Consider the following 11,752-nt stretch of genomic DNA (forward strand, 5'->3'; position numbering starts at 1 on the left):
CTGAGAACAAGTTGCTGTCGAGCGAAGGGGTGGAAAGGAGGGTTGCGAGTCACCGTCCGCTGAGCATCTTCTCTCTGTCCAGCACCGAGCTTGATGCTGTGGCACAGGAGTTCCAACCAGTGGACTCCACCAGAGGAGTTCCTGAAACTTTCCGTGGGAGAGCTCCAACCCTGGGTAACCATCCTGGATGGGGGCTCCCATCAGGAAGGCAGGCCCACCTGGCCACGGGATTCCCTGGCCGATGCCAGGATTCCGTCTGGCAGCAACATGGAAACCAGTCCATGGAGAACACGATTGCTATCAGCAACTTCAACGGAATGTTCTTTCCATGGGTTTGCACAAGTTGAACATCATCTCAAGAAATTACTCTTCTCCTGGGAGAAAGCAACCCGGAGCCTGATGAATGAATTCAATTTCAAACTGGTGATCTTCTTATTCGTGCTTCCTTTTCACAGATGGTTTATCTCCCTTGCCCCAAGCTTTCAGAGGGATGTTGGGGGCACTTAAATTTTTCCTCACCATGAGTAATAAGAAGATCCCCCACTAGACTTTCCTAAGGGCTGGAACCATGGATTATTTGTCTTTGTGTCCCTGTTTGTAGAGCCTAGGACAGTGTCGCAGGTGCTCTGGAAATGTTTGTGGCTTAGAGAGAGGAAGGAAGGAAGGAAGGAAGGAAGGAAGGAAGGAAGGAAGGAAGGGAGGAAGAAAGGAAGGGAGGGAGGGAGGGAGGAAGAAAAGGAAGGAAGGGAGGGAGGGAGGAAGAAAGGGAGGGAGGGAGGGAGGGAGGGAGAAAGGGAGGGAGGGAAGAAGGAATGAAGGGAGGAAGAAAAGAAGGAAGGAATGAAGGAAGGAATGAGGGAGGAAGGAAGGAAGGAAGGAAGGAAGGAAGGAAGCAAGGCAGGAAGGAAGAAAAGAAGGAAGGAATGAAGGGAGGGAGGGAGGAAGGAAGGAAGCAAGGAAGGGAGGGAGGGAGGGAGGGAGGGAGGAAGGAAGGTTGTAATCATTCAATAGGAAGGAAGGAAGGAAGGAAGGAAGGAAGGAAGGAAGGAAGGAAGGAAGGAAGGAAGGAAGGAAGGAAAGAAGGAAGGAAGAAATATTCTTTCTGCTGAATGATAACACCAGTGGCATGAAAACTTCCAAGGCTCCTAAAACCTACACATAGATTAATCCGATTACACCGATTCTTCTTAGGCCACAAATTTTCAAAAATTCTAATAGATTAATCAGGTGTGAATTATTTTAGAGAAACAATCTTGCCTTTTCCATATAGGGTTTGGCTGAGCATGGAGTGATTCTTTCTTCTATTTGAATTTGTTCAGTTCTCAATTATAAAATGAGACTCAGAAGCAGTCCAAAGAACCACAGAAGAAAGGAATGTTTTTTCTTTCAGAAAGGACTGCATAGTAATGGCAAACACATCAGCCCTTACCACGTGCCAACCACAATTTAAATTGTGTGTTAACCCCTTGTGGCCGCGGTGGAGACAGTAGCTACTCTTAACTTCGTTTTACACAAGAGAAAACAGGCTCAGAGAGCGTGAGTAACTTGCCCAAGATCACACAGTTCGGAAGTGGCAGAGGTAGGGGGAAAATGTCCAAGCCAAAGTTATTAGAATATCCAAAATAAGGAGTGATCCCTGAAGAAAGTATGGTTCTTAGCTAAATATATAGATCACCTAGCAGCGTCCTGTTGGTGTACCTTGTGGCCAAAACTTGTGCGCTTTAGAAATAACACAGTAAGGGGCACTTGGGTGGCTCGGTGGGTTAAGTGGCCGACTTTGGCTCAGGTCATGATCTCACGGTCTGTGAGTTCGAGCCCCGCATTGTGCTCTGTGCTGACCGCTCAGAGCCTTGAACCTGTTTCAGATTCTGAGTCTCCCTCTCTCTCTGACCCTCCCCCGTTCATGCTCTGTCTCTCTCTGTCTCAAAAATAAATAAACGTTAAAAAAAAAAAATTGGGGGGCGCCTGGGTGGCTCAGTCGGTTGGGCGTCCGACTTCGGCTCAGGTCACAATCTCACGGTATGTGAGTTCGAGCCCCGCATCGGGCTCTGTGCTGACTGCTCAGAGCCCCGAGCCTGTTTCAGATTCTGTGTCTCCCTCTCTCTCTGACCCTCCCCCGTTCATGCTCTGTCTCTCTCTGTCTCAAAAATAAATAAACGTTTAAAAAAAAAAAAAAGAAAAAGAAAATGGAACAATCAAATTTTCAAGTAAATGGCTTTCTGACACAAACTTGCAAAATTAATCTGAAACCATCAAAACAAGTCACAATCCTTAAAATCCTAATAAACCAAAGGAGGGAGCCATTATTCAATCCAGCCTTATTGGAGGCTGGTTCCAACTTGGTTGAAGAGTAATAGAAAAGTCAGTAAATGATTCTTTTTTTTTTTTAATGTTTCTTTTTGAGAGAGAGAGAGAAAGACAGAGCGTGAGGTGGGGAGGAGCAGAGTGAGAGGGAAACACAGAATCCGAACCATGCTCCAGGCTCCAAGCTGTCAGCACAGAAGCCGACGCAGGGCTCAAACCCACCAACCATGAGATCATGACCTGAGCCAAAGTCAGACGCTTAACCGACTGAGCCACCCAGGTGCCCCAGAGTCACTAAATGATTCCAAGCTAGATGTTGTCAGTAACAAAGAACCAGGCCTAGAGAAAACTTACAGGGGGAAGAATCATTTATAGCTGCCATTTTTATATTATCCTGAATACAGAGGTTGAGAAGAATAGAGCAAAGAACACATGGAGTCAAGGTGGGAGTAAGGGAGGGAAATAGACACGAAATTTAAATAGTGTAAAATCGCAAATGCTCTCACAGCTTTTCCTCCTTTTAAAATGCACTTCTCATGATTCGTGGGTTCGAGCCCGCATCAGGCTCTGTGCTGACAGCTCAGAGCCTGAAGCCTGCTTCGGATTCTCTCTCTCCCTCTCTCTCTGCCCCTCCCCTGCTCGCTCGCTCTCTCTCTCAAAAATAAGTAAACATTAATAAAAATGCACTTCTCTGTGGAAAACATTGTCCGAGGTGATGTGTGAGCTTGGACAAGTTTAAGGTGGGATCCAGCCCATGACATAGCTTCTGATGTACCCGAAGATGGCCCTGATGATAACCTCAAAGTCAAGCAAAGGACAAAACCAGCTGACGTGTTCCGAACTGATTACAGGAGAAACCCAGAGGCAGAGAACGTACTGCCGCTTGAGACTGGACCATTTGACATGTCATTCCGGGACACAGCCGCTGTGCGGCAGGAAGGGACATGAAGGAAGGCGAGGCTGTGGCGCCAAAGAACTCCCTGGAGCCGCTTTGAAGACAGATTAAGCAGGGAGAAGTGGAGGTCTGCACCCTCCAAGACCCCAGATTCTTGTGTTTTACATCTAAAAGTCATGGGGCAGGGTGGGTACCTGAACGGCTCAGTTGGTTAAGCGTCTGACTTTTGATTTTGGTTCATCGTGATCTCGCAGTCCATAGGATTGAGCCCCATCTCAGGCTCTGCGCTGACCGCACAAAGCTTGCTTGGGATTCTCTCTCCCTCTCTCCCTACCCCTCCCCCACTCACGCTTGCACTCTCTCTCTTTCCAAATAAATAAATATATTTTTTAATTTTCTTAATAATTTTTTTAATGTTTGTTTATTTTTGAGAGAGAGAGAGAGAGAGAGAGAGAGAGAGAAGTGAGCAGGGAAGGGGCAGAGAGAGAGGGAGACACAGAATCAGAAGCAGGCTCCAGGCTCCAACCTGTCAGCACAGAGCCCGACGCGGGACTTGAACTCACGGACCGCAAGGTCATGATTTGAGCCAAAGTCAGCCGCTTAACCTACTGAGCCATCAAGGTGCGCCGAAAATTTTTCAAAAATAGAAATAAATAAAGGTCATGGTGGAATATGGGGAGAAAACTGATCTGTAACTATTCCTGATTATTACTCACTCCATGTAAAATAGTTACTAAGTAACAGAATACATAGCAATTAAATAGTATTATTACTATACATATGGTTATGTTACTAATGTGAATCACTCACAATTTCCTGGCCAAGAGGATTGAACTGAACATTTTTATTCTAACAATGAGATAATGGCTTTTGGCCAACAGATTGGGAAAAAATAAGATCTCTGAAAACCAATAAGAGTATTGCAACACCTGGGTGGCTCAATCGGTTAAGCGTCTGACTCTCGGTTTCAGCTCAGGTCATAATCTCACAGTTTGTGAGTTCAAGCTCTGTATCAGGTTCTGTGCTGGCAGCATGGAGCCTGCTTGGGATTCTGTCTCCCTCTCTCTCTGCCCTCCCCTGCTTGCTCTCTACCTCTTCTCTCTCTCTCTCAAATAAATAAATTAAATTAAAAACCAGTAAGGGTATGCAGTGGGAATGTATGTGGATACAGCCTTTTGGGAGGGCAATTTTGAGTAGCTATTAACATGGGAGGGGCACCTGGGTGGCTCAGTTGAGCGTCCGCCTCCTGATTCTGGCTCAGGTCATGATCTCACAGTTCATGGGATCGAGCCCTGCATCGGGCTCCACAATGAGTATGGTGCTTGCTTAGGATTTTCTCTCTCCCTCTGCCCCTCTCCCCTGCTCATAAACTCTAGCGTGCATGCGCTCGCTCTCTCTCAAAACAAACAAACAAAAAAAGATAGAAAAAAGTTAAATTTTTGTGGGGAGATGGGCAAAATAGGGAAAAAAAAATTAAATCTTTGGAAATGTTCTTCGAGCCCCGCGTCGGGCTCTGGGCTGATGGCTCAGAGCCCGGAGCCTGCTTCAGATTCTGTGTCTCCTTCTCTCTCTGCCCCTCCCCTGCTCGTGCTCTGTCTCTCTCTGTCTCTCAAAACTAAATAAATGTAAAAAAAAAAAAAAAAAAAGAAAAATTTTTTTAAAATACCTGCCTTGATGGAGCTTGCATTCCAGTGGAATTTAGGGCATATCCACTTTGCAGGGAGGGAGGTGACTCTGGGAGAGAGGCACGGGCCTCGTGGCAGGGCCATGGCATCGACAGGCTCCAGTCATCTCTTCCAGGCCCGGGAAAGAGGAAGAGGAGAGAATGGTTTAAGGCCTCAGTGCAGACCCGCAGCCCCTGGCTGGCCCCTCACTGAGCACCCTCCACGCCCGCTTCAGCCAGCTGCCCAACTTGGGGTGTCTGTAGTTGGCAGCTGTGGGGCCCCTGCCTGGAGCCTCGTGGAGGGATTGAGACCCAAGTGCGGAAAGAGGAAAGGGTGCCCCCACCCCGCTCTGGTCTGGCTCAGGAGCTTGTAGCGCCTCGGGGTAGCAGTGAGAGGCCCTCTTCTTCAGGGGGCCCCTTACCGTGAGGATGGCTGCCTGCGAGAGTGGTTGGAAGGAGGGATAGCCCGGGTGCGGAGAGTGAGGGAAAGGAAGCCAGAGTAGCGAGGGAAGGAGCCCTGAAGGACTGACAGGGCTCCACCACGGCCAAAAGCAGAGAGGACATTTCCCTTCGTGCGCCATCTGGAACCAGAGCACTGCGGCCGGCAGCCCTTATGGGGCCAGGAAGCTACGTGAGAGCCTGCTGGTCCTCAGCGCCCTGAGTCGCCTTCCTCCTCCCCTCTGTCCCCACACCAGGCCCCCTGGCTTCCAGCTCTGCTTCCTGTCTACACCGAACAACACAGGGAACAGCGTAGGTGAGGTGACTCGAGAGAGGCCTAACATTTAGAAAGTGGAACTAAGCTGATTGTGGGGATCACTTTGCAATGTATATAAATATCAAGTCATTGCGTGGCACACCTCAAACTAACACAAGGTTATATGTCAATTATATCTCAATAAAGCTAGAAAGAGAAAAAATGGAACTGAGGTGGTGGTTTATCCAAGAGATTAACAGAATTAAGGGGGGAAGGTTAAGAATGTAAGGTCTATACCCCAGAGCAACCTGCATTTCAGAGGGACAGCAAGGAGAATGTCCATGGTAAACACAAAGGAATGACTCGCTAACAGTGAAATTGCAGACATCCTTGATGAGCCAGTGGGAAGACATTTCAGGCCAGGGTGGGTCTTTCCTGAGGCCTTCAAATCACACCTTATAGACACTAGGCTGCCCCACCTGAACCCTGGCCCAGCCAGCTTCTCTGTCAAGCCAGTTCACAGGGGCGCTGGAAGGCTGAGATAATCTGATTGGCCAGGAGATTCATGTTTGCTGTGGAAGGCTGGCTTTGTTAATGATCAAAGTCAGGTTTCAACCTGTTCCTCCCAAACCTACGTGCAGTCCCTCATAGAGCCCGACACAGGGCGTGGTGAGCAGCTTTGCAGAGCCCTCATGGTTTATAAAATCCAAGTGAGTTTTAAACTGCTCAGTAGTGGATACTGGAAATCAGGCTGGCTAAAGAACCACCTCCATCTCGTCTATTTTCCACTTATAATTTTTGTTTAATGTTTATTTATTTTTGAGAGAGAGAGAGAACAAGTAGGGGAGGGGCACAGAGAGAGGGAGACACAGAATCCGAAGCAGGCTCCAGGCTCTGAGCTGTCAGCACAGAGCCCGACGTGGGGCTCGAACCCACAAACTGAGATCATGACCTGAGCCACCCAGGCCCCCCTCTTTTCCACTTTAAATTAGGAGAATCAGCTGGAGGGTTCCTAACCCACCAATTCACATATCCTCTCGCCCTCAGCTGGGGAGTCCTTCCTCCCTCCAGGGCCCTGCTGTCTGTAGGTAAGGAGCCAGCACAAACACCCAGTCAGCTGCCAAAGGACAAGTCTGTGTTGGGCTGGAAATGGGATCTCTTTCTTGACAAATGACCATCGCTCAAGCACGCTGCACCACACGAAAACACACAATTGCGTACCACTTCCCCAGGAGGTTTCTGATCTCAATGCCTCAAAATCTACTTCCTAGAAGGGCTTTGCCCAAACCTGAGAAAGATAAACACGTTTACCACACTCCGGCCCCGCTGTCCTCGAAGGAGGCTCCGGAAGGCGTGCGTGTGAGCGCCGTGTGCAGGGGCACCGCAAACGCTTTTGTGCGCTCACATGCCTGGACGTCACAGCCAAGTGCTTCCCGGCAAAATACACAAGGGCTTTGTCTCATTCTGCAAAGGTCTGCACTGGCAACGGGGCCACTGCCGCTGTGTTTGTCCAGCTCAAAGGGGAGAAAGGCAGGGTGGGGGTGACACAGTTTGTCGCCACAAAGAGAAGGGCAGCCCCACCTTGCTTCAGGTGGAAAACACAACTCTCCACATCCTGGCTAGGCTTTCCGGTCAAAAATTTCACTAGGAAGGAAGGGAGGGAGGGACCAGAAGGAGGGGGGGGGGTGTGCAAAAGAAGGCGCTTTCTTTGTATTACTCTCTGAGTAAAACAATGCCTGGTCGGAACGCTCAGAATCTCATCAGAAACACATTTTTTCCTTTTTAATTAACAAAAACAGGAGCGCCTGGGTGGCTCAGGCAGTTAAGCATCTGACTTCAGCTCCGGTCATGATCTCACTGTCGGTGGGTTCGAGCCCCGCGTCGGGCTCTGTGCTGACGGCTCGGAGCCTGGAGCCTGCTTCGGATTCTGTGCCTCCCTCCCTCTCTCTCTGCCCCGCCCTGTTCTGTCCCCCGCCTCTCAAAAATAAAATAAATATTATAAAAATAAATTAAATTTTTAAAAATAATCATTGGGAACAGAAAAATCAAAAGTCAATTCCCAGACTCAGGCAATGAGTCACGTTTCAGATGCCAGCCACCGGTTTTGGAGCAAAGTGATCAGATTTAGGGAGCCCCTCCTCCTCGCTTCAATTCTTGGTCATCAGATCCCCGCTGCAATTCTGGTGGGGGCCATCTGGAACCTCCCCCCAGCCCCACTCCTCCTCTCCAACCAACCCCCTGCAGGCCTCATCCGCATTCAGCATCCCCCTCTGCCCTCTGCAACCACCATCTCACCTCCTGGGTCTCCAGGCTTTTCTTTTACGTCCTTTCCCACCAGGCTTTTCTTTTACGTCCTTTCCCACCCCAAAGAGGCAGTCCCGCACACGGGCAAGGTGTGGATTTTGAAGTTTGCTGACTGCCGGGCTCCACGCTTCCCATCCTTGCTGAAGTCAAATCAGACTCATCAACAGCTCAAGGAGAACAGCTGATTTGCAAAACCCCTTAGCAGTAACTTACCAGAGAACCAGTTCTGGTGTGTGTTTCTTTTGTTGATTTTCTAGGTTTTGTTTTGTTTGTTTTTGTTACCCAAGTAGAGGCTGACGGGTTGGAGATAGGGTGGAGATCAGGGAAATACACAAGAGTGGGCAGCCGAACAACTGCAGTTCATGTTGCTAAGGGGAAGTGTATGAAGTGACAAAATAGCGATAGAAGGGCTTACTGAGTTTCTGCCGTGTGTTGTGTGCCTGGCACTGTGCCGGAGCTGTGATGCTGAACAAGCAGGCTGCATCCCTCCCTCACAGAGCTGACAGTCTGACGGGGGAGGCAGACAGACAAGCAACTCGTCACCGGTAATTTAGTATGAATAATGCTGAGAACAGGAAGCTACAGACCAGCACGAATGCACAGGCACGTGGGGGGTGTGGGGTGGGGGTGGGGGGTAGGGAAGAAGAATCCCAGGAAGAAATGCCGCCTAAACTGAAATCCAACGGATGGGGAAGAGAAACCTGCTTAAAAGTCAGGGGGCTGGAGACAGCAGGGAATGTTAAAGAGCACTGGAAACAGCTGCGTGTGGCTCAGAGGCCAGCTTGAGGCTGCCGGGGTTGACAATGGCCAGAGTGAAAAGCAGGGGAGGGCTTGGGAGACCACGGAGCCAGAACACGGAAAGGCTGAGACAGACACAGTGCTCAGAGCCACCTCCAAGACCTTTTCCTACCTGCGTGAACCTGCCTGTGGCTCAGGCCGTCTCAATAAAGCATTCCTATTCACTCTTATTTAGTGAGAGCTCATCAGATACCCGTGAACACAGAGCAAGAGTCCAGTCCATGTCTGAACGGAGTAAGCAGGAGACACGCCCCGTTCCCCATGTTTTTTCCTGTACTTGCTTCTGCAACCAGAAAAAGACTAGCAAAGGTCCTCCGTGATGACGTAACAAGGACACGGCAAGCAAGCTTCGTGGGACACACAGGATCCAACCATTTCCCCTGCAGAAATGGTCAAACACCGAAAGTGAATGTGTTTGCAGGATGTAGTGTGCAGGCTTCCCACCCAGCTTGCAGGCAAGGTCGGGGATCGCTCTCTGGGGGCAAGAACCCTAGTCATCCAAGGTGTTTATTTCCTTTCGGTAAACAGTAATGTGTAATTTCCCATTTCTAGGGACAATGATTACTTCAAACAAAGGGCAGTCACCAAAAGCAGTATTTAGCAGGGAGCGGTTTTCCTCCATAAGAGGGACTGAAGTTCAGTGGGGATTAAAAAAAAAAAAGCCCTTGGCTAAAAAAAGTATTAATTTGTCTCTTAGATCTGATTCAAATACAAGTGATTTTTGGAAACTCAGGGTGTCCAAATACAGAAAGAAGAGCAAAAAGCCACCTCCTCCCCTCCTGGGGCCTCCTGGATTACCAGCTCTGACCCCCTGCCCCGAGTGGGGTGTGCTCACCTTGGCACTCCTCCTTCCCCACAGCTAAATTCCTAGAATTTATTTTCTAGGAATTTAGACAATCCACAATGGCTGCCTCCACTCTCACTTGACCTCCCTAATCTGCCTGAAGGGCCCACTTGAAATTCAAGTTGTGAACTGAGCTTGCACTGTTACAAGTAGAAAATGCCCGGTCATTATTCCATCCTGTCTGTTCTCATTCCAACCCTCCCCACCGCCTGGCCACTGGACACAGAGGATAGAGGCCAGGATGGCTGCCGTGCCCCCTGGGGGAAACCACACACTCAGGTGAGGATACAGAGCCCAGGCCACAGGCTGAAAAGGCCAGAGGTTGTTAAAAGCCGGGCCAGGGGCGCCTGGGTGGCTCAGTCGGTTGAGCGTCCGACTTCAGCTCAGGTCACGATCTCGCGGTCCGTGAGTTCGAGCCCCGCGTCGGGCTCTGGGCTGATGGCTCAGAGCCTGGAGCCTGCTTCGGATGCTGTGTCTCCCTCTCTCTCTGCCCCTCCCCCGTTCATGCTCTGTCTCTCTCTGTCTCAAAAATAAATAAATGTTAAAAAAAAAAAAAAAATTAAAAAAAAAAAAAAAAGCCGGGCCAGAGTGGAGACCTCAAGACAGGTAGGGGTCAAATGCCCCCCTACGACCCTGAAAGCTGAGCGCTCAGGGCCCCAGTGGGGAAAACAAGACCTACCTCTGCTGCTTGTGAGGCTTTGCTAAAAGGCTCTCCTGTCCCCAAATGCCTGGAGCTGGCCCGCCCATCGGTCTGAAATAAACACCTTAAGGGACCCATCCCTGGAGCCCAAAAGCCCCCTTTAAAAATTTTTTTTAATGTTTATTTGTTTTTTTAAAGAGAGCACAAGCGGGGGAGGGGCAGAGAGAGAGGGGGACAGAGGATCTGAAGCAGGCTCCTCCCTGACAGCAGCGAGCCTGAGCCCCATGCGGGCGCTCAAACTCATGAACCATGGTGAGATCACGACCGGAACCTAAGTCGGACGCTCAACCGACAGAGCCACCCAAGCGCCCCAGCCCTCTTTTTTTTTTTAATTAAATTAAATTAAATTTAATTTAACTTAATTTTATTTTATTTCATTTTTTAATATAATTTATGGTCAAGTTGGCTAACATACAGTGTATAGAGTGTGCTCTTGGCTTGGGGGATAGATTCCCGTGATTCATCACTTACATACAACCCCCAGTGCTGATCCCAACAAGTGCCCTCCTCAATGCCCATCACTCATTTTCCCCGCCCCTCTCGCCCCCACCCAAGCAACGTTCAGTTTGTTCTCTGTGTTTAAAAGTCTCTTATGGTTTGCCTCCCTCCCTCTCTGGAACTATTTTTTCCCCTTCCCTTCCTCCATGGTCTTCTGTTAAGTTGCTCAGGTTGCACATATGAGTGGAAACATACGATATCTGTCCTTCTCTGACTGACTTCTTTCACTCAGCATAATACCCTCCAGTTCCATCCACGTTGCTGCAAATGGCCAGATTTCATTTTTTCTCATTGCCCAGTAGTACTCCATTGTATATATAAACCACATCTTTTTCATCCATTCATCAGTTGATGGGCCCAGCCCTCTTCTTAAATGTAAATATCCTAAGTATTAACATCTGTGGCGCAGTCACTCTCCAACACAGCATTTCTTGAGGGAAGTCTGGCCTAAGGAAAGAGCTAGCGTCCCTCCGTCCCTCGTCCCTCCTCAACTGGGTAAGGAGGCCAGCTCTCCTGGAAGCCATTGGAGGTGTGGCCTTGGCCTCCAGCACCTTCCTTCTGAACAGCCCCTCCCCAGAGTCTTCTGTCCCCAATTTCCTACCAACGGTGCCCCTCCCCTAGTCCCAGCCGGCCACCATCGCCACCTTCACAGCAGCCCCGAGGTGGGTAAAGCTCAGCCTGGAAAAAGGTCCACGGACCGGACCGAGGATGGCCTGGTGACTGGCAGATCGACAGAACGGGGTGGGGTGGCAGATACTCCCTGGATCTGGCCCTCACCCCTCTGCTTTCCTCCCTCCCTCCCCTCTACTGCTCTGGGATGCAGAGTTGCTTTGGGAGGCTTTTACTCTCTGGACACTGGCAGGCCCCGCGATTACAGTATGGGGCGGGGGGGGGGGGGGGGGGGGATGGGGGGTTGGAGGGCTGAAGGGTGTCATATGGTTTGGGGCTGAAGCAAAAAAAAACAGAAGTTAGGCTGGAGTTTGGGGGACAAAGTGACATTGCATGTTTGCTGTTTTTGAAGTTCTTTTGGGGAGCCAGGAGAGGCTTATGGA

The 11,752-nt window shown here is 49.6% G+C and overlaps 1 long non-coding RNA gene across 2 annotated transcripts in view; it reads right to left on the reverse strand.

Moving 5' to 3' along the window:
- LOC107180539 overlaps positions 1-8,158 on the reverse strand; it is a 52,562-nt gene extending 44,404 nt beyond the window's left edge. For both annotated transcript variants that reach the window (XR_006208061.1, XR_001511295.2), the window contains exons 1-2: positions 8,074-8,158; positions 4,866-4,992 (exon numbers count right to left, since the gene is read on the reverse strand). This is a non-coding gene — a long non-coding RNA (uncharacterized LOC107180539). The remainder of the gene's footprint in view (positions 1-4,865; positions 4,993-8,073) is intronic.
- Positions 8,159-11,752: the final 3,594 nt, after the last annotated feature.

Source organism: Panthera tigris, chromosome D1 (assembly GCF_018350195.1).
Source record: "Panthera tigris isolate Pti1 chromosome D1, P.tigris_Pti1_mat1.1, whole genome shotgun sequence".
NCBI classification, from domain to species: domain Eukaryota; kingdom Metazoa; phylum Chordata; class Mammalia; order Carnivora; family Felidae; genus Panthera; species Panthera tigris.